Consider the following 23,293-nt stretch of genomic DNA (forward strand, 5'->3'; position numbering starts at 1 on the left):
TCTATCTATCTATCTATCTATCATCTACCTACCTATATATTGATTTCTATCTTTTTGGAAAAAAGCAATCATAATTTTCTCTTTTCATATTTGATTCATTCATTAACTCATTCATCCATCTGTTTTGTAAACACAATCTTGTTGTGTAACCCAAGCTGGCCTCAAAGTCATGATCCTCCTGCCTCAGCTTTCCAAATGCTTACATTACGGATATTCACTATCACACCTGGCTTTATTTTTTTTTTTAATTTCTAGTTGATATTCCAGTATCTAACATATATCAATTCATTTGACATTTATACTAGGCATCTATTTGTCAGACAATGAATGCATTTATTTAGTTTGTAGGAAGTGTATCTATTGAGTACTAGTGTGGTGCTAGACTCTATACTGACCATGACTGCAACACTTCTGATCCTTAAACCAACATGAATGGTTGCCCTGTCTTTGACCTCAAAGCTGAGTTAAGATAAGTTAAATTATTCCTGTGACTAGTTAAGATTACAGTTTAAATTTTAGCCTAAATTTGAGTATGCAAGAGTCAGCTAAATGCCCTATTCTTGAGAACATAGCCCATATCCAAAGCCGAAGACACTTACTAGGAGTCCTTGCTAGGTGTCATTTTACTCTTCAATCTTGAAGGGCAGTATCATCCTTCTCTCCCTTCCCAGAGCAAGCATACACATACGGTTTCTCTTTAAACTTTTTTACACAAAAAACTAAATTCTTGCCTGTTCTCATTTTGTATTATTGAATAAGAAGTGTTTTATGGGTTAATGAAATTGAGAGATGAGTAGCTACCAAATAATATAAAAGGATAGACTTCGGGTCATAAAGCTTATTGTATGCATCTTAGCAGTTGTAGTTTTAAGTATTTATGGTATTGCTGAGTAGTAAATACGTCCAATTCATGACAGCTAGGTCACATGAGACCTAACTTTGGAAATGTGCTCAAGTTTTGGCTATTAAAGATACTTGTAAATGGGTTTTGTCTGAAGAGTTATGGGTTGCATATAGGAGTGATGTGAAAATTATCCATATCCCACTCCTTTAGAAAGCATGGCTCCCACTTCTGTGACCGTCATCACTGCTGTCAACTAAACCACACTTGATTTTTAGGAAGTAAATCAACTAACACACCCCCACTGTAGGTCATTTGAGCTGAATGTGAGAAATGCTGCAGTGAGGAATTAGTGCTGTATAGAAAAAATACAGAAAAAAGAGAGCAAGAGCTTTCTTTAAAAACCATCATCATAAAGTACAGGTTTTTTAACAGAAAGAATTGTTCAGTTTGGGACAGGTGAGATGGCTCAGTGAGTGTTAGAAAGAGACCCAACTCTCCCAAGCTGTCTTCTGACCTCTATATGTGATGTGACATGCCCCACAGCCAACAAATATCAGTTATAAAAGTAATCACGACTTCTTATATCAATACTGTTCCTACTTCTAAAAGAAATCAAGACTCTTACAGGAAAGTCCTATATATCTATCTCTCTACCTTTCTATCTATCTATCTATCTATCTATCTATCTATCTATCTATCTATCGATCTGTATTTATCAATGGTCATGTGTGTGTATGTATATATACACACATATTTGGGGTATTAAGAAAAAGAAAGAATGGGATTTGAAGTAATTAAAATCTCAGTAGGACCACAGACCTGACTCTGCCCCCAACTATGAGGGAAAGCAGTCTTGGGGTCAAATATAACAGGGCCATACTAATCAAAGAATCAGAGACACAGCTTTCTGGCTTTCCTGAAAATTCTCACATGAAGAATTTGGGTGTGGCCAGGAGTGGTGGTGCATGCCTTTTAACCCAGCACTCAGGAGGCAGAGGCAGGTGGATCTCTGTGAAGTCTAGGCCAGCCTGATCTACATAGTGAGTTTCAGGACACCTAGAATTGTTACACAGAGAAAACTTGTCTTGAAAAAACAAAAACAGAAAAAGAAAAAGAAGGAACTTGGGCGTGTTGAGATTCTGGAAAGATGACATAGTCACGAAGAGCAGTGGCTGCTCTTACAGAGGACCCAGGCTCAGTTCCTAGCACCCACATTGCAGTTCAAAACCATCTTTAACTCTAGTTCCAGAGTATCTCGTGCCTTCTTCCGGCTTCCACAGGCAAGAGGCACACACATGATGCACGTACATACATGCAAACAAATACTCATATGCATAAAATGTTTAAAAATAATAATAATATTGAGAATTTGGCTGCAAGACCTGTACAGTTTCAAACCAGACAAAATCCAAGCATGAAGAAGAAGCAGAAACAAAGCCCCTACCCCACCTCACTCCACCCGACCCCCACCACATAACAAGAAGCTTTTTGTAATACATAGCTGCTGTGAAAGGGAAAATCTGTTTTCTTCAACGGAGTGTCACTGGGATATCAACACCACCACAGGGCAGAATCTGTGTGGTGCCCAGGAGTAGCTGGCCAGTGCAAAATAGACTTCATGTTTTTGGTGCACTTTGTTATTTTTTTTATCACTGATTTTTGTTGTTGTTATTGTTGTCTCTTTTGATATTTTGTTTTGGTTGTTCCTTGTTTTGTTTTTGAGATAGAGAGAAATTGAGTGGGGAGGGAAGTAGGGCAGATCTGGGAGGAGTTGAGGGAGGGGGAAGACTATGATCAAAATATACAAAATATATGGTATAAAAATTAAATAAAAAATCTTTAAAGATTTTGGTTGTGGGATGAACATGTCACACATGGTAGAGTGTTTGTCTATCTTGCTGAGGTCCTGGGATCAGTCCCCAGCATGGCTGTGATGCAGAGAGACACCACACCGGAAGGTCACAGATGTTTTCCACCCTTTCTGCCTTCATGAGTAGTTCATCGTATGAAGCTTCTGAAGTCTTCTGCGTTGCTTGTGTGTCGCATCTTAGACTCCAAAGAGGAGAGCCTCAGAGCATAGAAAGCTCTATTTCAAAAAAGCGAAAGAAAAATTAACCAAGGTGCTGGAGTGGTGGCTCCATTGGTGACACACTTGCTGTGCCACCATGCCAGCATGCCAGCATGGCCTCTCTTCAATCCCCAGAACCCACACAGAAAAGCTGGGCATGGTAGCACATGCCTGTAATCTCAGCACCAGGAAGGCAGAGGCAGGAGGATCCTTAGGACTCGTTGGCCAGCTGGTCTAACCAAATCAGTAATCTCCAGGTCATCAACAGACTCTGTCTCAAAAACTAAAGTGGAGAGTAATTGAGGAAGACACCAAACATTGACCTCCGGCCTATATACACAATGCAGCTGCACAAAAATGGACACACATAAAATAAAACTAAGAGGAATCTTGATATGACAGCTCTGCCATGTCAAAAGTCAGAAGACACAAGGGAGACAGACGAGCCGCTGGTGCTCCCAAGTCTCATCATCCCACTCTGCCCTACAGTGCCTTGGCTTTTGCATCTACATCTTCTCCATCAGTATGAGAAAAGCACCAAACATTTCTCTAGTATTCCGTCATTGGTTTGTGAGATCCACATTTAGTCCCAGGGCCTGGGGCTGAGAAGAACATTTTGCTGTCGTTCAGAGCCGGGGAGGCTGTTGGAGGTTTGTAGCTTAAGTCCATCCCCACCTGGAAATCTAATATGATAGAACATGTTAGTAAACGACAAAGGATAAGTTAGTGAGCTAAAGCTGGGGGGTGCTATCTACACCACAGTATGGGGTACAACCCTGGTGTTCTCCATGTATACATGTTCTCGAATTACACAAAGTGAAAAATAAATGTAAACAGACACTTTTGCACAGAGCTGGACCAGGAAAACAATTAGGTCTGGGCTTAGTTCTCAAGTGACTTTTCATCACTCCCTCGTGTGTGTGTGTGTGTGTGTGTGTGTGTGTGTGTGTGTGTGTGTGTGTGTGTGTGTATGTGGTGTGTGTATTTATAGGTGCCTGAACCTGGAGTCTGGGGGTTGATGTGAGAAGTATCCCTCTATCATTCTCCACCTTGCTTTCTTGAGAAAAAGTCTGTCACTGAATCTGGAACTCTCTAAATAGCCCAGGCTAGCTACACAGAGATTCCAGGGATCCTTGTGCTTCTACGTTCCTAGTGTTGCGATTACAGGGTACGACCACATTGGGTTTTTTGTGGGTCCTGGGACTTGAACACAGGTCTTCAAACTTGCAGGGCAAGCACTTTACTGACTGATCCATCTCCATAGACTCTTGTAGCTTTCAAATTTTGACTTTCGAAGCTATATAAAATATTGTACAGGTAACAAATTGTAGAAATAAACTAATAGAATCAAAAAGCCAAGACAGCAGACATCTTTCATTCTTTTCTATCAGACAGACCATAAGAGCATTTATTACAGAGCAACATATTGATGCATAAAGTAAAGCTTGTGACTCTCATTTGCCTTTACAAATTATGTATTTATGTTTAAATCTATATATGACTAAATGTCTGTGTTTAAATATTCATTTTTCATTTTAAACCGTAGTAAATATGCCATATATAATCATTTTCAATGCACTAGGAGATTTAAATGTTGAAAAGTTGTGAAAGAAAAAATGAAAATAAAAAGGAGAAAGGGGAAGAACTTGCATGTCTACTCAGACACTTTTCAAGGGGTTCTAGTGTCCTTTCTGTTGCTGGGATAACACATCCTGGCAAAAAGCAACTGTAGGGGAAAGGAGAAAAAGCTAGCTCCATTTGTGGTATAGAGTTGGGACTCAATCAGTGTTGCTACACTCCATAAAATACTTGGCATTAGTTATTCCAATTTATTTCTTCTCTCCTGCTTCAGTCTCTCTGATTCACAAGGGTGGGTTGGGTATGTATCAATCATCTCAGCCCCTAACATTGGATGCATCAGGGACCTTATAAATATTTGTTGAATAAGTGAATGAAGGTGCTGTGACCCCAACTTTCCATTCAGATTACAACACACTACAGAAATGAGGACATAAAAAATCCCATCTGTAAAAGCCATGTTCTTTATTTACAACTTTTTCATCTTTAAATTTGCTGTCAAGAAGAAACTATAGATTTCTTTTCTTCGTTTTGTGCCAAAAGAAAACATCTGCTTGGGCCTAGAAAGAAAACATACCTATCGTTAAGGATAGAGGAGAAAGCAAAAAGCTTTCCAGATGTTTCCAGCAAACCTCAGATCTTTAAAGGTCTTGTGGGAAAGCCATCACGGAGGTGTAGCCCAGGTAGCACGAACCCCTCCTTAGTGTTAACTTGTTCATTCATTGTCATGGTCATGCATGCATTTGTTCACATGGTCATTCATGCATTCATTATTCTTATCATCCATTCATTCACTCACATGGTTATACATTTAATTCACACAGTCATTCATTCATTCATTCATTTACTCATTCTCATGGCCAATCCTTCATCCACACTGTCATTTATTCATGCATACGTGTACTTATCCATATGGTCATTCATTCATTCATTCATTCATTCATTCATGTTCATGGTCATTCCACAAGCTTGTGTTGTGCATCATTCCTGGGCTGAGTGGATCTCCATGCTAGCCAGCAGGAAATAACGGTGAATAACAGACAAACTTGTCCTCTAAGATCTCAGATCCTAATGGGTAATTGACCACAGTTGACCAACTATTCCAATGCTATGAGACAGTTGCTAAGGAAGCAGAGAATGTGAGAAAGGCAAAAGCCAGAGCCATTGCTACAAAGGCTCTTTAATTCATGGAGTATAGTTACGTGGTTATGTGAGTTTGGCTGAAAGAAGCATGGCACTGGTTCTGTGGGAGAATTGGAATGCTGAACCCAGGCCAGGAAACAAGGTCACAGAAAGGTTTCTACATCAGTTAGAATTTGTGTGTGTGTGTGTGTGTGTGTGTGTGTATGTGTGTGTGTATGTGTGTGTGTGTGTATTCTGTTCTAATATGTGAAGATGCCTATGCACGTGGTGTGTGTGTGTGTGTGTGTGTGTGTGTGTGTGTGTGTGTGTGTGTGTAAGGAGACCAGTGGGCAACCTTTGGTGTCATTCATCAAGCACTGTCCATCTTTTTTTTTCTCTTTTAGAAAAATTATTTCTTTAGCCAGGAACTAAAGTAGTCTAGGCTGGTTGGCCAGAGAATCCCAGGAATACCTCATCTCTACATTCTCAGTACTAGGACTGCAAGCACACATCACACCCAGCTTTTTCTCTTTGTTTTTTATGGATTCTGGATATTGAACTCAGATGCTCCTATTTGCAAGACAAGCACTTTACTTGTCTTTACTGAGCCATCTCCTCTACCCCATTCATTAAAGTCTTATGTCCCCATGCACGAGGACAGACCAGGCAGCTCACACCTTCCTATCTTCACACGTACATGAGTCATACGGAAAACAAACGCAGTTTGTTTCTGTTCAGTGGGACTGAGGTAGAAGCTTGAGCTTCTGCGTTTCTCACTTCCCAGTTCAAGGCAGTGTTGAAGGACGATAAACCCCATACAAGAACACCAGGTTTCGTAAACTGGCAAAGAGACCTGCCCAGACCCTAGCAGTGTGGTTCTTGGCGAATTCCTTTGGCTTCCTGCTCCACAGTGTGCAGTGTTCGCAATGAAGGGCACACAGTCCACCTTGTGCTGTAAGGACTGAAGGGAAGCGTCTGGACTCTACTCATAATGCTAATGACTGCGCAGTGGATTTCCACTCTCGCTCCAAATGTGTTTGGAGACTTCTTGAAATATTTCTACTTCTTCTCTCTTTCCTTCCCCTCTCCATCCCCCCCTCTCTCCCTCCCGCAACGCCGTGTTTACACATATGAGCTTGTGTACATAGGAGCACATGTGCAGATGTGTATGTGTGTGTGCAGGCCAGAGATTGGCACCAAGTGTCCTCCTCATTCTCCCTTTGCCTTATTTTTGAAGTAGGATCTTTCGCTAAACCTGGAGCTCGCCACTTTGGCTACACTGGCTGGCTGAGAGGCCTACAGTATCTGCCTGCTCTGTCCCCCCAGCACTGGGGTCACAGGCACATGCCACCGTGCCTGGCTTCTCATGTAGGTGCTGGGGACTGAACTCAGATCCTTGTGCTTATGTGGCAAACACCTTACCCACTGAGCCATCTCCCTAGCCCAATAATGTAATTATTCTGTATGTAACAGAATCTTATTTACTCCAGGTCACTACCTCCTGTTTTCCTCCACATGGGCCCATTGTCTGCTGGGATTTCTTTTTCATTCCCAGCACCCCTCCATTTAATATCAGATGCTGTTCATGAACTAGATGGCTTGTTTATCTGGGTTATTAATGAAGTTGTTAAGTGAGGTTGGAAGGGGGAGCCAGAGGCATCCTGCTCTCTGCCCGTCCATAAATCACCACCCTGAGCAGAGACAGCTCCTGTCGCTTGTCAGCTCCTATCACCCCACTTATCTCAATGCATTTGAATGAAGTTCTTGATTAAAGTTTCATGAGCTGCCACATTGTGCCTTCTCTAAACCTCGGGTCTCATATGTCCATGGCTCACTTTTTGTCTTTTCATCTTGCAATTTTATCACAAACTAGCACCTGGATACACCTTGCATTGTGAGGTTTCTCCTATAGGCATCCCATTACCAATTCCTGGGGAAGCTGTTATCTGCTGGGTGCTGAACAGTCTGCTTCCACGTCCTAGGCCTCCACCTGACAGGCAGCCAGGTGGCTCTGCCTTAGAATGCGTCCCTTTCGCCTCAGTAATAAATCTGGTGGCTGTAAGCTTGACAACCTACCCGTGGCTCCAGTAACCTGTATAATCTATTGCTGGACCAAGTCACTATGTCCCCACCCACTGTTCTCACACAGACACCTTCCCCACAGTCAGCCATCTCCCCTCCCCCCTCATTCCCCACCCCGAACCACAGGAAAAGCCTTTCCTCAACTCCAGCCATTTTGGGATAATGTGTTTCAGGGCGGTGTAACAGGCCCATTTTCTCTGGGAAATGGAAATGTAAGTTTTCCTCCCAGAGCCCTCAAGGCTTCCTACCATGCAAATACATGTGCATGTTACCATCATCACACAAGCATGCCCCAGACCCCTCTGCACCATTCAGTATCCATACCACAAGTAGCCATGACTACAAACTCTTAAAACGTTAATGGGACCCCACAGAAAAAATTAGCCCTGCGGAGTGAGCGCCCTGGCGTGCTGTACGGGCCATCTGTTTGGCTTGTTTCTTAAAGGAAGAGCATCGTCTTCTGCATGAGGTGGGGATTAATATAGGGGAGGCCATGGGGTTTGGGAACGTGGAGCAGCCTTCCCGTGAACCAAGTCGGGGGCTGTGCAGAAAAGACTGTGCAGAGGACGGAGATGCCACAAAGGCTGAGCAAGGGGGAACTGCTGACTGACAGACGTGCTCTTCCCTCTGCAGAGCCCGGACTCCCAAGGACAAAATGCTTCCTATCTTCTATCAAACTGCCCTCAAGTCAGACTTTTTTAAAACTTGGTAAAAAAAATTCTGTCTCATTCCACATACATGGTCTTTATCACAATGCCTATGTGTGTGTGCGCATACATGGACATTACAAGCCTACACATGTGCACTCACATGCTACTCATACCTGCACACACACATCTGTGAAAGCACACACAAACATCTGACCAAAATGCAAACATGTATATAAACTACATGCTCATATATACATGCACAAACCTTTTAATATACATATTCAGACACATGCATACACATACAGAACAAATGTCACAGTGTATGCAGGCATACATGTAACCTATTTGCCTACAGGTGAGCACATGCTATTCATACATACATGTATATACACACATGCAAGACACATACCACATGTACAGAAATTTATGAAGCTTCATGCCCATATGTAAACATATATGTATGCATGTACACATAAATATAAATGCACATGCAAATCACATATACAAATGTGTGCATGCATACATTTATGCTATATGTTTACATATGCACACAAGCTACACTTCTACATGGGCACAGATGATGCACATATACTTGTTCATACACATACAGGCCACATGTCCACATGTGTCCATATGTGTCCATGCACTCAAATTACATATGTATACATGCATGCGAACAACCACATGTACACACACACACACACACACACACACACACACACACACACACACTCCTCTGCTGTGCCACTTCTGACTCTATCTCTGCTGTCATTATGATCCCCGGCAGGTACTTTAGAGCAATTAAACAAGTTACAATTCCATGCCTTGAGCCACATTTTAACAGCCCCACGGTGACACCTGCTCCTGCCATAACAGCACATATTGAACATGTTTACCATCACAGGACATTCTAATGGCCAACGGTGACCTGTGTGGCCCATGTCATACAATAAACTCTCAGGAAATTCTTTACTATTTGACTAACCGGAAGAACAAATTTGCACAATTTCCCCAAACGTATTTTCCTCTTGTCTTTCTTCGACTTCTCTAACAACTTCCTATTGACTTAAGATGAAGTAAAATTAAATTTCCTGCCACGTGCCCCAGTTCACACAGCACTCTTACATTTGGCGTACATACACTTTAACATAAAAACAAAAACTACTAAGGAGAAAAATGATACTCTATAAATTTGAAATGAGAGAATTTACAGCATAAAAAGGAAAAGATTCATAGGCTTACTGTGCAAGAATTTCAAATTCCTAAAAGATAAATATTAAAATATCAACAAAATTGAGAAATTGCTTAGCATAAATGACTAGTAAGGAAGAAAAATTGTTTTTCTTTTTATTTTCACTAAAAAAATTACTTTTTAGACAAGATGTCTAAAGTCCCAGATGGCCTACAATTCCCTTGTAGACCAGGCTGGACAGAGATACACCTACCTCTGCCTCTTGGGTGCTGGATCGAAGGTGTGTGCCATTATACTTAGCTAGTAAAATCCTCACTATATAAAAATATCCCTCCCCATCTTTGACCTGCTGGAGTACGCAAAGGGACTGGTCCCACAGGTTGACAACTACAGAATCTCCATGACTCGGGGCAACAACAGGACATGAGGGCCCAACCCATTGACCATGGTGGACCAGAAACCGGAGGCCTTGAACTAGACCAGCAACTATCGCAATGAACATCTTGCAGGTGCAGCTGATAGGACAGAAGGGGTGTACTGTGTGACATGCCACAGCTCCAGACACCACTAGGATGAAGGAAGAGGTGTTGGAAAGATGGAGGAGCAAGGTGGGTTTTTTTTTTTGGTTGTTTTGTTTTGTTTTTCATTAACTGGGGGGAGCACACTGTAAGGGTGAGAGGCAGATATGGAGGGACTGGGAGGTGAGTGGGATTGGGGTGCATGATGTGAAATTTCCAAAGAATCAATAAAGAAATATGTTGAAAATAAATGAAATCAATGTGAGACCAAGGATGTAGCTCAGTGGTACAGTGCTGCCTAGCACTATGGGTCCTCTTCCTGGTCCTAGAAACAAGCCTGTCTGTGATGGTTAGATTTGTCCATTTGAAACAATTTTTATCACCTGAGAAGAAAGCCTTGATGAAAGATTGTCTAGATCGAGTTGTCCCATTGTGTGTCCCTAACAACAGATTGACTTAATTAAGTTAATTGATGTGGGAACACCCAGCCTACTGTGGGTGACACCAATCCCTAGGCAGAGAGTCCGGGGCTTATAAAAATGAAGAAATGCTGAGAACAAGCAAGCACACACATGTGCATTCACTTCCTCTCTGCTCTGGACTGTAGATGTGAGGGGCAGCTGTTTCAAGTTCCTGCCTTGACTTCCTAATAATGGTGGGTGATAGCCTGGAATCGTAAACTGAAATAAAGCCCATCTTACCACAAGCTGCTTTTTGCTTTTTATCATAGCAACAGAAAGGAAACTAGAATACCCTCTAAAAAGAAAAAAAGAGAAACAATTGGCTTTTAAAAAATATTCATGAGAAAAGATAGGTGAAAGATTAGGACTGATTCAGAGAACAGGAATCATCGTTTCATTCATTAAATAAGCTTAGGTTTACTTTGAATCAAAGAACTGTAATTAAAACAATAGTAAGAGGTTTCCCCTTTCACAATCTGATAAGGATTTTAAAATGTCTTTGTAATTAGTGTTGACAAGATTCTGGAGAAGTAGACACATTCAGTCTTGGCATTCTTAATTATAATTTATGTGGCCCATGGGGAGGGCCCTTCGGGAGTTTCCACCAACATGTTAAGTGTGCATACATTGTCATCAGCTATTCTGGGTTCAGAAATTTATCCCATGGCAATGCTCAGACAAATGCATACAGATTTACGTACCTAGCAATTTATGGTAGCATTGTTTATATGCGTGAAAAATAGACCCACATAAAAATCTGTCAGCAGGTGATGTGGGGGTGATGTAATATGGGGTACTTTTTAAAAGCAGCTTTGTATTACTGAAGTAGTACATTGTTAAATCAAAAGTCCAAGACACGAAAGGATTTATACAGCAACTTGCATTGCATTGATATGTGTGTAACAGTTAGTATTCATGGTCAGTTGGACAGGATGGAGCAGCCTAGGAGACTGGTGTGTGAGTGTGTCTGTGAGGGAGCTTCCGGACAGGGGAAGCCGCCCTGGAGGTGAGAGGCACCGTCCAGCAGGCTGTGGGACCTTTGGGAATCAAGTAAAGGAAATGAGACAGAGTGCCTGCTTTCCCTTTCATTTGCTTCCGTTCCATCACGGTATGAGCGGCTCCGTGGTGATGGACTCAACCCGCCGAAGCCGTGAGCAAAGCAGATCCCTCCATCCTGTCAAGGACGGCGCGGAGAAAAGTAACGAATACAGCGTGTACACACACACGTACAAAGATATGGCACATGAAGGGTTCCCATGTACCTTTCTGTTCTAACTGCTCTAGTTATTATCTTATATAACCTGGACCTAACCTGTGACGTCATTATCTCTAGTTCACCAAGAAGGATTAGATGGCATGGAGAAATCACTACCACAAAACCATATGGTTCATAAATGGAAGAGTCATGATTGGATTCCAGGAGATCTTCCTCAAAGGCTGTCCATTTACCGCTGCCCAGAGGTGTTCTAGTATGTGTGGATGTTCAATCACACCACTGTGTGAACACAGGAATGTTTACACATGTACATATTGTGTTGTGGGGTAATCTTTTTGTACACTGTGAAGATGTGTCTGTGTTTTACCTCACCTGTCTAAGGAATCTTCTGATTGGTTTAATAAAGAGCTGAATGACTAAGAGCTGGGCAGCAGAGGATAGGCGGGACTTCTGGCGAGAGGGAGGAACTGGGGGGAAGAATCTGAGAGGTGGGGATGTGTCAGTCAGACATGGAGGAAATGGGACACATGGTACTGAGCAGAGGTAACGAGCCACGTGGCAGACTGTAGATTAGTAAAAATGGTTTAATTTCTGTTTTAAGAGCTAGTTGGGAACAAGCCTAAGCTAAGGCCAGGCTTTCATAATTAACAGGAAGTCTCTGTGTCATTTTTTGGGAGCTGGCGGTACAAAGAAAGACCCTGTTACATATGTGTACGTCATTAGTGTGTCTGTGCAAATGTGCATGGTGTACATGCATGTATATCATAAGTATGTGCATATATATGCATGCATATGTATGTGTGTGGCATGCAGTATGAATATAAGTGTGTGCCTGTGTTTGCTGTGCATGTATACATGTGTGTACATGTAGATACATATGTATGTAGATAAAGAGGTAGATTCAAAATTGATCTGTGTTAAAATCTGAGAAATAGAATTGGGCTTACATGGATTGGATGAAAAGAAGCACGGTAAGGAAGTAAAAAAACAAAGTAAGAAAGAGAAAGTTCACTTACTATGATTATTTAAGTTTACATTTTTATAGTAAGCATTATGACTGCTGCAATTTTTTTTTTTTTTGGTTTTTTTCGAGACAGGGTTTCTCTGTGTAGCTTTGCGCCTTTCCTGGAACTCGCTTTGGAGACCAGGCTGGCCTCCAACTCACAGAGATCCGCCTGGCTCTGCCTCCCGAGTGCTGGGATTAAAGGCGTGCGCCACCACCGCCCGGCAACTGCTGCAATTTTTTATAAAAAAAAAAAAAAAAAAAAAAAAAGCCGGGCGGTGGTGGCGCACCCCTTTAATCCCAGCACTCGGGAGGCAGAGCCAGGCGGATCTCTGTGAGTTCGAGGCCAGCCTGGGCTACCAAGTGAGTTCCAGGACAGGCGCAAAGCTACACAGAGAAACCCTGTCTCGAAAAACCAAAAAAAAAAAAAAAAAAAAAAAAGCCTAAATCTGAAGGAACACATTCTATCTCAATTTTTCAAAGGATTCAGAAATGTCCCTTTGTATCTTAGACAACTGAGTTATATAATTTCCAGCAGTTGGAAACTCTCCATAACTCACGCATCTGAGGAAGCAGGCAGCCCAGGAGAGCCCTCTGGTCTATAGAAACCTGCAACCCTTGCGAGTCAGTTGTCTGAACTTCCAGCCCAGCTCCGCCATGCAGGTCTCTGAGCTCGGGCTGTGGCCCTTCTCAGCTTTGATTGGCCTGCCTGCATGATGAAGGGGATGGTTGGTTGAGCCCCATACGCTCTGTAGGCCGAAGTCAAGGGCTTTGTGTGGTGCCTGGTACCTTACTACTCTCTGTTGGTCTCAGCTACCATGACTGCCACTGCCGTAACTGACACTTGAGATGATTTCATTGTCAACTTGAGACAAGATGGAATCACCTGGGAAAAGAGTTCCAATTAAAGATGGGCTACCGTGTGTTGCCTATGGGAATGTCTGAAGGGGATTGTCTTAATTACATTAATTAATGCGGGAAGACCCAGTCCGTGGCTGGCAGCACCATTCCCAAGAGAGTTCTGACTATGTGAGTGGAGAAGACCAGCGACAAACAAGCAAGCGAGGGAGAGAGCACACTGCATTCACTTCTCTCTGATCTTGCTGGGGATGTGATGGGACTGGCTTTTCAAGTTCTTGCCTCCATTTCCCACTGTGGTGGTCTGTAGCTGAAATAAACCCCTTTCTCTCCCAAATTGATTTTTGTCAGAGTATCTTATCACAGCCACAGAAATGAAACTATGACAATGTTCCTCTCTTCTGGGAATCCAGGCTCAAGCTGGCAAGTGTATCAGAAATCCCCCAGTGCTGCTGAGACCAGAACAGCTCACTCATGCTAATTCAGGGATGGATGTGAGTGTAGAGGTGAGACCTTTGCCTGGGAGCTTCCAGAGAGATGTGGAAATCCCAATGTTTGAGCACAACAATTACTCACTGAGGTGCCACAGACGTCTGAGTCTCTGGAAGCCAGCCTGTGCCCTTCAGTTCTCAGAATCAAAGCTGCTGTTCACCAGTGCCCTCCCAGTGGCTCTTGATCTCAGCATCACAGGTGGGAGGCTTGTAGACACTAGACCCATGTTTCATGGTTCTGAAGGTTGGGAAGTTCAGGATCAAGGCTCTAGCAGGTTTGGTGTCTGCAGAGGGCCCACTTGGTCATTCATAAACAACACTTTCTCATTATCTTTTCAGAACAGAGACGGCTAGAGAGCTCTCTGGGACCTTGTATGAGGACATTATGATGGCTAATCTTGAATATCGACTTGATGGGACTTGGAGTCACCATGGAAACAACACTTCTAGGTGTGTCTATGAGGCTGTTTCCAGAAATGAGTCAGAAAAGACCCTCTGTAACCACGGGCAGCAGCATCCCATGGGTCGGGGTCCTGGGCTGAATAAAAAGGAGAAAGTGAGCTGAGCACCAGCATGCATCTCTGCTTCCTGACTTCAGATTCTCTGAGACCAGCTGCCTCTTGCCTCCCCAGCCCCATAATGCACTATACTCAAACTGTGAGACAAAGAAAACCCTTCCTACCGTAAGTTGCCTGGGTCAGGAATTTTGTCACAGGATTGAGAAAAATAACTAATCCAGGTACTAATTCCATCCATCACCTGACCCCCTTCCAAAGGCTCCACCTCTTCATGTCTCAATGAAGATCATGATTCAGTCTTTCTCTTTTTTTTTGTTTTGTTTTGTTTTCAAGACAAGATGTCTTTGTGTAACCCTGGCTATCTTGGAACTCACTCTGTAGACCAGATCTACCTGTCACTGCTTCCCAAGTGCTGGGATTAAATGTGTGTGCCACCACGATCCAAGAGTCCGTCTTTCAACCCATGAATCTGTGGTGTGGGGTGGGATACAAACAGACCACAGTACAGTATGAATGAAAATCTCCCAATCACCTTACAAAACCTTCTCATTACCAAAGCACGTGCTTTTGGTTCATAGCTCCTTAGATTTACTTCTAAGAAAAGAAGGAGCATGGTGGTATACACCTGTGATCCCACTTCTTGGGAGGCAGAGACAAGATAGGAAGTTCAAGGCCATCCTCAACTACATAGTGAATTTGAGTCCAGTCTAGGCTATAAGAGACCTAAAAAAAAAAAAAATGGGAGGAGAGGAAGGTGAGAAAACACTAATCCAAGATTCATTTGCTCTATAATTTTTAAATGCATTTTTATGGGTATGAGTGTTTTGCCTTCATGTATGTTTGTGGACCACATGTATGCCTGGTACCAGTGGAGGCCAGAAGAAGATATTTGATCCCATGGAATTGAAGATTTAGACAGTTGTGAGCCATCATATGGGTGCTGAGAATTGAACCCTGGTACTCAGGAAGAGTGGCCAGTACTCTTAATTAGCTGCTAAGCCATTTCTCCAACCCTTTACCCTATGATTTAAACATGCCATTTTGAAAATGACTGCATCAAAATACCACATCTCTCAATGTCCATTCTAGTACTTGTTGGCTCCGGGTGAGACACACACTTGTAAAAATGCATAGCTTGTCTCCTACATTTTCCAAGACTGTGTTGAAATACAAAGCACAAGCAGGGTAATAAAACACACCCAAGGCTATGTTCCATTTGCTCATTAAAGTATAAAACATCTTAAACCCACAATTAATTCTTGCTAAATTAAAGTCATGACACAGCTGTGGTGAGGTTGCCAAAGCCTTTGTGCTAATATCTCACATCTTTAACTCGAAATCACCCCCACTGAAAGGTTTAACAGCCATTTCTATTTATGAGTGCTCTCTGGATTTACTTTCTGTCTACCTCAGTTGTGGGAACTTAACAAGGCTAGTTTGGAGGAAGAATTCCAACTCCAAGTTCTTTTTTTCAAGAGTTACTTAAGACGCCACACGGCAGCCCCTGAATGTGTTAGCAGTGGCTTTTTCTGACTATCCGTTCTTGGAATATAAATAAGTGACCAGCTCGGAATGTTAATGGTTTGTTTTGACGAAAGAAAAAGTTCTTGATAAATGACAGGGAATTACCCTCCTTGGACTTTGTAAGTCATCTCCTTTTTTACTTAAAGGGGTAAGTTAAACCAAAGAAATGAAGCCAAGTGATCGTATGACATGTTGAGGTCATTCTTCAAGTAGAGAAACAGAAAAAAAAAAATCAGATCTAGTTGTTTAATTTTCAAAGTCCTCTCTAAGTGACAAATTCTACTGGCAGGAGGCCCCCGAGTGTCACTGGTGAATGCAGGTCAAGTGGCATTGGGCTGGAGCTAAAGGCAGTCAAAGTCAGACATAGCATGGCTGTAAGGGATCATCTTAATTGTTGATTGAAACAAGAGGGCCAAGCCCGCTGTGGGGGACACTAGACCTAGTCAGGTGACCCTGGGCCATATATATATATATATATATATATATATATATATATATATATATATATATGCTAAATACGAGGCTATAAGCAATCCAGTAAGCAGCATTCTCCACCATTTCTGTTTTCAACTTTCTGCCTGACTTCCTTCAGTGATGAACTGTGACCTGGAAGTATAAGATGAAGTAAGTCCCTTCTTCGGAGTGCTTTGTCACAGCAACAGAGAAGAAAGCACACCATTTACCTCACTTTCTCTCTATACACAAGATTTTGTCCCCTCGTGCATGCAGTGGCTCGTGACTGAAGAGCTGCCATATGCTATGCACTTCGGGGTGCCTAGTGAAAAATAGCACGTGCAAGACTCCTGCCTGCCAGGACCTCCACTGGTAGTCGCAGGAAGGAGTGAAAATAGAAGTGAATAATTGGATAAGAAATTCTGATGATGTCATGTGTCATGGAGAAAAGAAAAGAGAGTTGAGCAAAAGACAGTTGTGTGTGTGTGTGTGTGTGTGTGTGTGTGTGTGTGTGTGTGTGTGTGTGTAAACCAGATGACCTTAGGTATCATCTTCATCAACCTCCTTGAGCCTGTATCTCTCACTGGCTTGAAGCTCAGCAATTAGGCCAGGACGGCTGGTCCACAAGGCCCAGGGGTCACTCTGTCTCTGCTTACCCAGAGCTAAGATTACAAGTGTGTACCTCCATGCCTGACTTTTTTTACGTAGGTTCCAGAACTTAAACTCAGGTCCTCACGCTTGAGAGGCAAGCGATTTATCCACTGAGCTGTCTCCCAGGGCCAGGATTGGCAAACTTTCCATGCAAATGAATACTAAATATTTCAGGCTTTGTGGGCCACCATTCCAGCCATTCAGTTCTATGATCTCAGTGACAACTGAACCACAGGCAACATGTCACCAAATGGGTATAGCTGCAGTTCAATAAAATTTTATCTACCAACACTGGTGGAATTGGCCTGTGGGCCATAGATGGCTGACCATTAACTGGAAATCTCTTTCATCAGTGCCAGTGGTCTTGGTCAAGCACCAAGGCTACCTTTCCAAGACAGTCACCGTGTCACACTCAACCCCTTGTCGAGAAAGCCAGGGGACTTCAGCTCCATGGTGCTGCCTGGCTCTGCTTGTGCTACCCAAGTGGGTAATAACTGAAGATTTAAGAGTATGCCCTTAGGAAAAGAAAAGGGATAATTACCACTTGACTCCAGCTCTTTATTGCAGTGGCTAAGGCTTACCCTTGAGGGCAGCCCAGAAGTATTACCCAACCTGTGAGCCTGTTGAGCAACGCTTCGTCAAAGGCCTTCTGGAAACGCTGCTCATTTATGTCCGCTGTCTCATAGCCCTCTTCTTCCCTTCTCTCTCTCGGTTTGCTCCCCATGGCATTTGTCAAACAAAATCTGCCCCTCTCGAAACCGCCGCGGCCGGTTTCCATCAGCTCCCGTTTCTCCGGATGTTTTGTGATCATATTCCTTCCTTGTGTCTCTCAGACCCGCCCTGCTCTGCTAGGCTGGATGGTCTATCAGTCCTCATCCCCTGTCACTCGAACTGAGTCCCTGGCTGGGCAGCAGTCCCCTCTGAGAGGTCAGCCAGAGAAAGCCATACATATCGTAAACACGCAGGGAGTTATTCAACAATAACATTCACTGGAGTTTGCTTTAGTTCAGGGGCCAAGGGGATTTGGCAGGGAAAAAATACACAAAAGGCTGTTCTATTGGAGTAAGCCTGACAAAGTCAGCTGCTAAAGAAAACCGGAGCCAGACTTTGGGCTTCTAGAAAGGGAAGCGAAGCTCCTTTTTCTCATCCGGTTCTTTGAGAATGTCAGGATAAAAAAAAAATGATGTTCTGGAAGGTTGTCTGTCTGTCTGTTGGGCTCTCCCTCTTTTGATTGTTTTTAAGGTTTATTTTATTTTTAGTTATGTGTCTATGCATGTGTCTATGTACGTATCTGTTCGCCTGAGTGCAGTGCCCGAGGAGTCCACAAGGGGTCGTGGGATCCTCCGGAGCTGAAGTTACAGAGCTGGCCAGTGTGGGAGCTGAAGCAAAACTTAGATGCTCGGCAAGAGCAGCACGGTTTCTTAACTGCTGAGCCATCTCTCCAGCCCCTGCTCTTCTAATTATTAAACCACAATGTTAAAGCCAAGGCCAGCAGTGGCCTGACCCAGAGGCAGACAGGAATAGCTGCTGTTGACTCCTCTACCCCGGGACTTCATGAATGAATCTGCTCCATCGACACAGACCGTGTGAAGGATCTAAGGCTGAAGGGATATGCAAGGCTCAGGGACTGTGCCAATGGCTGTTCACTAACACACACTGACAATGTGCCCTGTTCCTGAAGTCCATATTGTATCTGATCACACTCAGAACTTTGGCTCTAACCCTTATCCTTTAACCCTCCACGCTGCCATGGCAGGCATTTCGAGTCTTTTTATTTTTCCTGAAAAGCATTGACTCCTCACAGCAGAATGAATGTTGACCTTCATTTTGCACCTGTCTCTTTGAATTTGGGTCACCTGCTTACTGCTGCATGCAGCCATGGAAGGAAGCATGGATCTAGAAACCAGGGTACCTCGCCAGTTTTATTCCTCTGAAAGCATAATAGTAAGAGTAATGAGAGTACCCAGTGGGCTCCGGCCTCAGCTCTGGCTTCCCATTAGAGATTAGTTCCGCATAAGCTTCATCAGAGAAGTGTCCTATTGGAGCCAAAGTGCTGAGAATTAATGATGTCGGGATACTCCGCCTGAGATGGCTATAGTACCATCACCCAGGCTCCGAGAAAATCCTAGAAAAGAGGGCAGGGGGTGATAAGAGAAGAGAAGTGTGGCAAGCATTTGTCTTCTGGACATGGCCATTTGCCGCCATGAACCCACTGGAGCTCTGGTTACCTGCACAAGACTTGCCTTGGGTTGGATCCATCAGTGTTTCATCCTTGGTGAAGGAGGGGCCATGAGGCCCTACCCCTCTTGAGAGAGGTCGTCTGCAGTCAATGACGTTGGGGGTGGCACTACCTTCACTGATAAGCTGCCCTTGTTCCACTGATAATGCTCCACCCACGCTCAGGCAAATAGCTCTAATTAACTCAGTGAGAGCTACACACAAAAACAAGGTATGAAAGGAAGAGGGGCCTCACTGAGAAGATGAGTTTAGTGGGGGAGGGAGGAGGGGGAGGGAGGGGTATGGGGCTTGAAAATGACAAAAATTCATCATACAAATATATGAAACTATCAAAAAAAACAAATCACTGAGCCTTAAAATAGAAATAAGGAAAGAAAGAAAGAGGGAGAGAGAGGGGAGGAGGGAGGGAGGGAGGGAGGGAGGGAGGGAGGGAGGGAGGGAGGGAGGGAGGGAGGGAGGAAGGAAGGAAGGAAGGACTTTACTGTTGGCTTTTTATGATTCCAGACACTCAGAGGGACCTGAAGGTCTTCAGTCTCCTACTCCTGCCATCACTTTGGATTCCAAGGGTAGCAAAACTAACAGGACGGACCATCTGTAGATAAGAACTATGAGCCATGATCGGGAGGCTGCAGCCCCGAGAGACAGTCATTTCCTGAGAACTAGATTGCCCCTTCAAGCAATAAAGATGTAGACAGGCCACCTTATGGAGCCAGAGCTGAGACAGCGTTCAGCAGACCACATCTTAGCCAGAACTGGTAAGTGCTCCATGCTTCTTGTCCCCTGTCCCAATTCTTCTACTATTTAAAGATAAAACTCATGCCGGTACCCCCAAAAACAGACTTTGTGCTTCACTGGACACTTTCATCCGTTCTCCCCAAAGAGCCCAGCTGAACCTTTCCCCTGTCGCTCTCTGTGGCATGTTAGGTCTTGGGGATGGGGGTTGCAGACAAGCCTGTGAGGGCTGCGAGAGCCTGGCTTTTACCCAAAAACTCTGCTCATATTACCAGTGGCTAAAGGCACATTCTTAGTTTTCAACCCAGAGCTGGAGTTAGATTAGTCAGGCCAGTAGCACCCAGATTCCCTTGTAGATAGTAGAGGGACAGATGTCTAAATACAGACAGAGCACAAGGATTAGTTCGTGTCAATGCTCAGAGCTGCTGTAGAGTGGAGGTGTCACAGTCTGCACCCCATCAAGCCAGGTTCAGCTACCTCTTCTCAAGAAAGACAGCCATAAAAGCCGAATGAATAATCAAGAGCAAACAAAGGAGGTGTGTTTGATATGGTGACACTGGGAAGAGATCCGGGACCCCCTAAACCCATCTTCAGCATTTGATGTGAGCGGAAGGTTTAAAGAGACCCGAGTAACTGAGGAATGTGCCTAAAGGAGCAGTCTGGTGGGGTGTGGTATCGATGACGGAGCCAATGTCGTTTCAGCTCCAAGTTCTTCTAGCAAAGTCAGTCACTCCTGTCAGGTCAACTGACAAGCTGTCAATCTTCTCCAGCGGTCAAGCGCCTCCCTGGCTCTCCTCAGGACTTCAATCTTCTCTTCCTACAGCAGGAAATTCCAACTTCCTGCTGTCCACTGTTTCACTCTTCTGGTAGCCAAAGAGGGGGTCACAGGTGTCTCTTCAAGGTGTATTCATTCCTTCCAGTCAGGCCATTTGGAAGGGACACCAGGAGGTGTGGAAGTCCTCTTCAGGAGGTTAGACATGTGGGCGCCTCTGAAGGGGTCCCGGAGTCTTGTGTCCTTGAACAAGAAGTCGAGCAGAGACACATGGCTGTGGCAGAAGCAGGGGCAGCTTGTTAGAAAAGGATACATTTCTACAGGAGGAACGAGGCTAGAACAAAGTCCCTGCTGCACAGAGTGGGGGCTTTTATGTTACTCAGTGTAGTGTTTGGGGTTCATTTACATAGTTTAGCATTCTCCTTGGCATTATCCGTTACTGTACTTCTACACCTACCCCCAAGCATCACTTATCTCGGCATCTCAACTCTCCATCCAGGGCTGTGTGCCTTAGTGGCATGAGTCAATTTTACACTCTAGCATGCCTTTGTGGCTGTCTCAGAGGCCAGGCTTAGTCGGCCTCAGCCAGGGGAGTTTTCCAGCTTTCCCTTTGTCAACCCTCTTTTTTTCACATGCTGATTTTGCAGCCTCTCCTAAGGGCTTTATGGACCTCAGACTCCACCTTCCTCTCCCCGGCACGGGGGCAGATGAGACTTTTCGGCCTGGGAGGAGGGGACTAGACCTACCTGGACTGAGTCTACCAGGTTAACCTCAGTCTGTGGGGAAGGCTTTGCCCTGGAGGAGATGGGAATGGGGGGGGGGTGTTGAGGGGAAGGTGAGGGGGACGGGAGGGGGGAGAACAAGGGAATCCGTGGCTGATATGTAGAACTGAATTGTATTGCAAAATAAATTAATAAAAAAAAAAAAAAAAAGGAAAAAAAAAAAAATGTTGTTCCCTCCATATCAAATATCAACTTCATTTGTGTTCTTAATGAAACATGGAAAACTATTAGAATGGGATATGTCCCTGTGAAAGACATTGTGGATGGAGCTATGATGGAAGACTGATCTTTGAGAGGGGAAGACAAGTTTGAATGGAAGCATCCTGGGCTATCTACCTTGCAGATAAGGAAGCTTCTGAAAAACTTCCAAAAATTGAGCCAATGGTAGCCAACAAAGGAGTTCAGAGGATGCTTGGGGATGTCTGACTTGACATCCCCAAAAAAAAAAAAAAAAAAAAAAAAAAAGAAAAAAAAAAAAAAAGAGTAGATTGAAAATCAGCGAGGTCAGAAGAGAGAGGCTTCAGCTGGACAGAGTGCAGGCTTAGCCAGAGCTGCAGAAGTAGGCTCCCTTCCAGTGTCCGATTTCTAACCAGGTGAGTCTGGGAGTATTCAGTGCAACAGCAAACAGATCGGAGCAGAATGTAAATGCCCTTGGCCATGCTCTGTCTTCTATTCTAAGGGAGGAAAACCTCTTATTCCAGCTATGTGGAAAGGCTGTGGGTCTGCCTAACCTTGGGACATTGTAGACATTGTCATCCACACAGTTCATCCTCTAGAGTTGTTCCTCCAGGGCTAGCAAAATGGCTGCACAGTGAAAGGTCTGAGCTGCTCTTACAGAGGAACAAAAGTTAGTTCCCAGAAGCCACATCTGGCAGCTCACAATGGCCTGTGATTCCAGCTGGAGGGTATCCATTGTCCTCTTCTTGCTTCCAAGGAGACACACATGCATGTGTGCATATCTCCACACAGATACATATACACAGATACTTTTTGTTTTCACATCAAAACAAAACAAGAACCATTCATTCAATTTACAAAAGAACTCGTTTTGAGTTTATGATTTTGGTTTGGGCACATTAATAGCTCTCCTGCAGGTCACATATGACCTCCAGGCTGTGAGTTGGTCACACCTGGTTAAATGGGTTGGTTCGCACTGGGCCCAGTGTGCTGCTCATGCTACCCCCAGACAGAATTCCTGGTTGTCCTGGGACTCACTACCTAGACCAGGCTGTCCTTAGATTCAGAGATCTGCCTGTCTCTGCCCCTTGCCAGTGTCCTCAGAAATGATGATTATCATCCTCTCAATTCTGCTCAGGTCCATGCCAATGAGGAGGCAGTGGGGGAGAGCGGAGCAGCGGCCATGTGGCCTGGCAGCCCCTCTATTGCATTGACCGGTTCCCTTCGCTTTCTCAGTGTTCTTTTTAGAAAGAAAGCATTTCCTTTTTGGATGTCAATCAGTGCAGAAGGAATGTGGGGTGGAGAGGCTCTGTCCAGGGAGCGTGTGAAAAAACTGACGTCACCCACACAGACAGAGCTCATC

The 23,293-nt window shown here is 44.0% G+C and overlaps 1 long non-coding RNA gene across 1 annotated transcript in view; it reads left to right on the top strand.

Moving 5' to 3' along the window:
- LOC128109367 (uncharacterized) overlaps window positions 1-21,674 on the top strand; it is a 37,707-nt gene extending 16,033 nt beyond the window's left edge. The window contains exons 2-3 of the long non-coding RNA XR_008217804.1: window positions 14,423-14,533; window positions 19,972-21,674. This is a non-coding gene — a long non-coding RNA (uncharacterized LOC128109367). The remainder of the gene's footprint in view (window positions 1-14,422; window positions 14,534-19,971) is intronic.
- Window positions 21,675-23,293: the final 1,619 nt, after the last annotated feature.

The sequence above is a fragment of the Peromyscus californicus genome, unplaced genomic scaffold, assembly GCF_007827085.1.
Source record: "Peromyscus californicus insignis strain IS unplaced genomic scaffold, ASM782708v3 Scaffold_14__1_contigs__length_90479793_seg_2, whole genome shotgun sequence".
Taxonomy (NCBI): Eukaryota; Metazoa; Chordata; class Mammalia; order Rodentia; family Cricetidae; genus Peromyscus; species Peromyscus californicus.